Here is a 7,322-nt window from a genome sequence, read left to right as displayed (position 1 = left end):
TAAATATTTAGTTAATGAAAACGGTACAGGATTATTGTTGTTATTATACAGTGGTTATTTAATTTGTGTTGCTGAATACTGTTGAACTCCTCAGAAAATCATTGTTTATTTGTATCTGTTGTATTTAACTTTGCTTGATTTATTTTTATTTACTATATTACTACTACTATAAGTAAGGCGCGAGGCCAGAAATGTTCAAATAAGTGGACCTTGGTGAAATAGGATTTGGCCTCAGTGCCTACTCTTAAACTAAGTTTATAATGATTCTTATATTTATGATCTCTGATAATAATGTATCCAATCCTCATTTTTAAATAAATAAATTGCAAAAATGTGCAGAGAATCTGAAATCATTCACTTTGTCATGACGCCAATAGAAAACTGACCTTGTCATTCAACAATAAATAAATAATTATAAGCTTTTTTTAAACTGATTCGGATATTATTATTTTTTCTTTATTAAACTAGAAACAACAACAAAAAACAAACAAACAGTGAAAATATGACAACGTAGACTAGGTGTTTATTTGCTTTATAACAGGCTGTGGTAATTAATGTGGTTTTATTAAATAAAGGGAGGTACAAGTATACTGAATTAAGCCCATTTATAAAAAATTAAGATGCTTAGATGCTTAATAACTGCAAAGAAGCAGAGTTCTAAATACGCCTTTACTCTTTAAAAAACATAAATAAATAAATAAATAACACATACTTTCACATTACTTTCTGTAAATAGTAACTACTGTAAGTAACACGTTTAGTTCTCTTTTTAAGTGACTTTAGATTGTATTGTATTACTTTTCCCCCAACATTGCGAATAACGATCGCCTAAACAAGATTTCTACACTACTACAACATTACCATGAAACTACCAAAATAAGGCATTTCATTTAATGCTGAACACAAGTTAAACCAGATTCATATATTATTATTCCTCTCTTATAATACTCATTTGTCATTTTATTACTTATAATGTTCATGACCAGCAAATCAGAATAAATCAGCAAATCAGCTGGACAGCACTTCTAGTTTAATTTTTAGAGCTGCTGCCTCAATCAAATCGTGAAGAGGACTTACAAACTTACAATAATTACAAAATGCTGTTAATCGTCGACATTCAATTACATTCATATTCAGCCGTACATCAGTTACATGTTTTCAATGCAGAATTTTTTTAGCTTTAAAATATTTTGCGTGGGTGGGCCAGCCTTCAATCTGAGTGGGCCAGTGCCACCCTGACCCTTATGTTGCCTTGCCACTGCTATTAGTTTTTACTATATAGTACTCTTGACTTAGTTTTTTTTATAGGGAATGACATATAGTGTTTTATAATTATTGCAAAACATTTGAAAAATCCAGTTTTCAGTGTCGAGCAGCATGGGCGTTGCTAGACCTATATTTCTGCTCAGCCTCCCTAAAATGTTTGCAATTAGCACATAAACTGTACACTAAATTAATGCCTCAGTCCCCTTTAAATTTGATAAAGACCACAGCTGTGCAGAGCGAGAGAACAAGTTGTGTTTATCGATGAATAGTTATTTTATCTGCTTATTTGCAGTTATTTGATATAGATAGACGTGTATCCCGATGTCATGGAGAAATCGGGTTTCCCATCTACTGTGCTCACATCATAATCACAGCTGTGTTCTCCAGCGAACATGTAACAAACCTGTAACGAAAATTCTGCTATTTTTATTTTAAAATGAACTACCAATATAAAACGCATCACAGTGCATGTGGCATTACCTATACCATGCAGTCTTGTATAGAAAGGATTAAACACAGTGACAGCACAACTTAATGTACTCATTTTAACTGTCAGTCACTAACAGAGATAGAAACATCATGTCTTCTCTTGAATTAAAAATATATATTTATTTATTATTATTATTATTATTCAGATGAATTAGCCTGTAGGTTTACAAATATATATTTGTATTTATGCCATTTAATTAGAAAAATGACAGTTTTATTTATGAAACAAAAACAAATTGATTGAATATAGAAAGTGGTTTTTACTACAGTAAACAGGTGTGTTGAGACTATTTGGCTCATTTAGAACTCAAATGGCTATGCCTGTCTATGCAATACACTGGAATACTGCTAGTTTAGCATACAACCCTACCATATTAGACAAACATTTTTAAGATTATTACTATGAAATCATTACTTATAAATGTAATATTAGGTTTATACACAATGAAAATCTCTAAAATCGCCCCTGTCGAGCAGTCAGATTTACTGCTTTGCTAGAAAGAAACAACTGGAAATGGATTAGAATTGATTTATTACACATCAGATTCCTCTCTAATGAAATAGTAAAAAAAATATTCTCACTGATTTCGTCAGATGTAGATGCCCAAAGACATCTTCCTGGTGCATGATTGCTCATAAGGCATTTATCAGTACAGCAACACAAATGCTCTTGTGCGCAGGAAGATGTTCCTCAGGCAAGTCATGTCCATTTTTATCATAAAATACATCCTCATTCGTTATTATTTTTATTTTTTTTTTTACAGAGGGTGAACCAACCCTCAATACCATTGTACAAACAAATCTACTCGAAACGTTTTGTTTTAGCTTCACTAGCCAGCTAAAGATATCGGCTTCTTTCATGTACTGTCTTGGCTCTTCACCCTGTATAATGTGGCTTATGTGTCTGTCTTTGTGTGCAGTAGAAGCATCGGTGGAGGCATTGGAGCTGGAGCTGGAGTCAGTGGAAGCACAGATCCGGAACCTCAAGATGAAGTGAGCACAGCTCTGGGAACAACAGGCCTTGCTTGATGTCTTCCGGGCTGCTGCTCACTCAGCAGGCCCTGCGTGCAGCAGCAACATGATATGAGCCAGGACACGGGGAAGGGCCTCTCCTCCACTACCATCTCCGGTGTTCAAGATCCCCACAGAGAACCGTTTCGCCCCCCTCCACAAGACGGGACGCGACATCGCAATCATCAGCAATTCCATCGTTTGTCATGTCCTTGCTGCTTTCACTAAAGGTAACAATGTACGCACTCAATGCTTTATCGGTGTTTCTGTTAAGATATCCTGAGCACTGGCAAGAGCATCAGAGCTGTCGTTTTCCACATGGGCGAACGATACCGGGCTGCGGCAGACAGAGATCCTGAATAGGGACTTCAGGAGCCTGATCGAGACGTTCAACGCATCTCACACACCACACAGATCATCATATCTGGACTGCTGAGGAAATAAAAGTTTCAGACTTTTTGCTCTTAATGAATGGCTATTAACATGGTGTAAAGAACAGAAGTTGCTCTTTACTAATAACTGGAATCTTTCCAGGGAGCGTCCTAGGCTTTTCCATGCTGATGGTGTGCACCCCAGCAGAGCTGGAGCTGAACTCCTGTCGGACAACATCTCCAGGATGCTTCGTTCTGTCAGACTAGTAAGTGAAAATTCACAATTTAGCCATATAGACTCTTGCTTATCCCACTTAAACCACAGTAATGCATATCTGGCTAACCCTATAGAGACTGTGTCTGTTTGTCGTATTATTAGATCAAGAAATAAACCTCATACCCTGTGAGCTCTTGAAAAAATCTATTAAGAATCAAATCAGAAAAACAACAAATAAGTGAAAATAGATGTCTAATGTATGTTAGACCCAATTCCAACAAAATTACTGAAAGAGTTGCTACCTGTAGTAGGAGAACCTCTTCTTAACATTATCAACTCTTCTTTATCTTTAGTCCATGTTCCAAACCCCTTCAAGCTAGCTGTTATTAAGCCTAATATTAAGAAACCACAACTGGACCCCAACAACTTGGCTAATTATAGGCCTACATCAAATCTTAAAAATACAAGAAAAAATTTGTTCCTGCCCAATTCTGATCCTTTTTGCAGATGAACAATGTTTTTGAAGTGTTTCAGTCGGGTTTCAGGCCTCATCACAGTACAGAAAACAATGATTTATTCTTAGATGCTGACCAAGGGTGCATCTCGTTACTAGTTTTAATTGATCTCAGTGCTAAATTCAACACTATTGATCATGATGTCCTCATCGCTTAAATTCTACAGGTGTCCAGGGACAGGCTCTACAATGGTTTAAGTCAGTGGTCTCAAACTCAATTCCTGGAGGGCCGCAGTTTTGCATAGTTTAGCTTCAACCATCTTTAATTTACACCTGCTTATAATCTCTAGTAGTCTTGAACACCTTGATTAAATGGATCATCTGTGATTGATTAGGTTTAGAGCAAGACTGTGCAGAGCTGCGGCCCTCCAGGAATTAAGTTTGAGACCTATGGTTTACAGTAAGTCATACTTAACCATTACCATACTTAACCATTAACAGTTGGTGAATATAAATGGACAGTTTTCACAAGTCAGGCCAGTACAGTGTGGGTGCCTAAAGGATCAGTTTTAGGCCCTTTGCTGTTTACAATATACATGCTACCCCTGGGAGACATTATTAGAAGACATGGGATCAGCTTTCATTGCTATGCAGATGATACTCAATTATATATTTCAACTAAACCTGATGAGATGTCTGAACTAAGCTAACTGAGTGTATTAAAGATGTTAAAGACTGGATGACCAACATTTTCCCTCTTTCAAAGTCAGACAAAAAATTACTAATTGAGCCTAAATCCTGTACAGAGCAGATCTCTCAACTCAACCTGCAATTAGATGGATAGAACGTTAGCATTAGCTCTACTGTAAAATATCTGGGTGTTATGTTAGACAGCAAGTTTACATTTGAAAACCATATCTCCCTTGTCTTCTTTCATCTGAGACATATTGTTAAGCTAAGAGGCATGCTATCCATCTCAGATGCAGAAAAGCTAGTTCATGCTTTTATGATCTCTAGGCTGGTTGCCCAGCATCCTCTATTAATAACTATTAGCTAGTACAACATACAGCTGCCAGAGTTCTTACCAAGGCTAGAAAATATGACCATATCCCCCAATTTTATCCTCCTTACACTGGCTGCCTGTTAAGTTCCGTAGTGATTATAAAATATTACTTCTTACCTGTAAAGCTTTAAATAATCTAGCTCCTGTTTATCTAATCAACCTTCTGTCTCGCTACAATCCAACTCGCTCTTTAAGATCTCAAAACTCAGGGCTTCTGGTAGTACCTAGAATAGTAAAATCTACAAAAGGAGGTCAAGCCTTCTCATTTATGGCTCCTAAACTCTGGAATAGCCTTCCTGATAAAATCCGAGGCTCAGACACACTCTCTGTTCAAAACTATATTAAAGACCCATCTTTTTCGACTTTATCTTTATCTTTTTTTTCTTTAAAGCATACACACAATGCATCACATAACAGCCTGATGTTCCATGAGTGTGCTCTACGCAGGTGAGTGGGCTTGACGGATCACCTGTAGGACACACTCCTCCTGTCTTAATGCACCAGAAATTTTGTTAAAAATACTTATATGCTTTATATGTTTGTTTCTATGTTTGGTAATGCAACTTTTAAAAAAATTATTTATAGCACTTCATTTTCACATTTGCATTTAATATATCTTGGTCAAATACATTATGAACAGCAGCTACGCTAATTATTTTCTTTGTTCTCTATTTCCACCTGGCGATGCCCATCCAGAGTCCTCTAGAGAGTGTGCAGCACCATTGATGGGATCCAAGACCTGTGAAGAGACGATGCCAACCATCAAGGACTTTCGACAACACATACACTTAATACACAGATACACTTCATTAAACATGTACACATAGACATCAACTACACTCACCGGCCACTTTATTTGGTACACCTGTTCAACTGCTTGTTAACACAAATTTTTAATCGGCCAATCACATGGCAGCATTTAGGCATGTAGACATGGTCAAGACGATCTGCTGCAGTTCAAAGCGATGGCATAGATGTTGGTACCAGACGAGCTGGTCTGAGTCTTTCAGAAACTGCTAATCTACTGGGATTTTCACACACATCCCTCACTAGGGTTTACAGAGAATGGTCCGAAAAAGAGAAAATATCCAGTGAGCGGCAGTTCTGTGGAGCAAATGTTATGTTGATGCCAGAGGTCAGAGGAGAATGGCCAGACTGGTTCCAGCTGATATAAAGGCAACAGTAACTCAAATAACCACTCATTACAATCGAGGTACACAGAAGAGCATCTCTGAATGCACAACACATTCAACCTTGAGGCAGATGGGCTACAGCAGCAGAAGACTACACCGGGTGCCACTCCTGTCAGCTAAGAACAGAAAACTGAGGCTACAATTCACACAGACTTACCAAAATTGGACAATAGAAGATTGGAAAAAAGTTGCCTGGTGTAATGAGTCTTAATTTTTGCTGCCACATTCGGATGGTCGGGTCAGAATTTGGCATCAACAACATGGAAGCATGGATCCATCCTGCCTTGTACGGTTCGACTGGTGGTGGTGGTGTAATGGTGTGAGGGATATTTTCCTGGCACACTTTGGGCCCATTAGCTCCAATTGAGCATCGTGTTAATGCCACCGCCTACATGAGTATTGTTGCTGACCATGTCCATCCCTTTATGACCACAGTGTACCCATCTTCTGATGAGATATGGGATGTGGTGGAGCGGGAGATTCACATCATGGATGTGCAGCTGACAAATCTGCAGCAGCTGCATGATGCTATCATGTCAATGTGGAGCAAAATCTCTAAGGCATATTTCCAGTACTTTGTTGAATCTATGCCACGAAGGATTAAGGCAGTTCTGAAGGTAAAAGGGAGTCCAACCCGGTACTAGTAAGGTGTACCTAATAAAATGGCTCAACTAGTTTTCCCAACTATGACGACTTCCGCTACTGAGAAACCCAGAAATGTGAAAAGGGTCTATTGACAAAATTGGCTTAAAGGAATAGCTCACCCAAAAATTAATAAAAATGAGCTCAATTCAGCCTGGGTATATGAATGTTTATGGGGTGATTTTTATTTTATTTATTTTTTTTTTTGGATGACCTTTTCCTTTAACTTGTTCACATTTACATGACATGCACAGTAAAAAAAGATAAAATTACTGTATTCATCTGAACTGAGGTCACGATAGTCAATATTTTGCCCATGAATTCATTTCTATTTCTAAGTATTTTAGCATCCTGCTCCTCTGCTTCTTACAGGTGGGATTGCAGTCCATCAGACAGACATCTACATCCTGGTGGGCAAAGTGGACGGATTTACAGAGAGGAGTTTTTTCAGCTTTCTTTGATGACTAGAAATTTCAGAAGAATTGCATTTATTAAAATTAAAAAAGTAAGCCATTATAAACGACTTTATCATCACTTTTACTCAATTTAAAGTATCCTTGTTAAATAAAACTATTGATTTTAAAATGTTCTTTGACAAACAAGAAAAAACAATGGA

Source organism: Danio aesculapii, chromosome 7, assembly GCF_903798145.1.
Source record: "Danio aesculapii chromosome 7, fDanAes4.1, whole genome shotgun sequence".
NCBI classification, from domain to species: domain Eukaryota; kingdom Metazoa; phylum Chordata; class Actinopteri; order Cypriniformes; family Danionidae; genus Danio; species Danio aesculapii.
Note: the sequence above shows the minus strand (reverse complement) of the source record.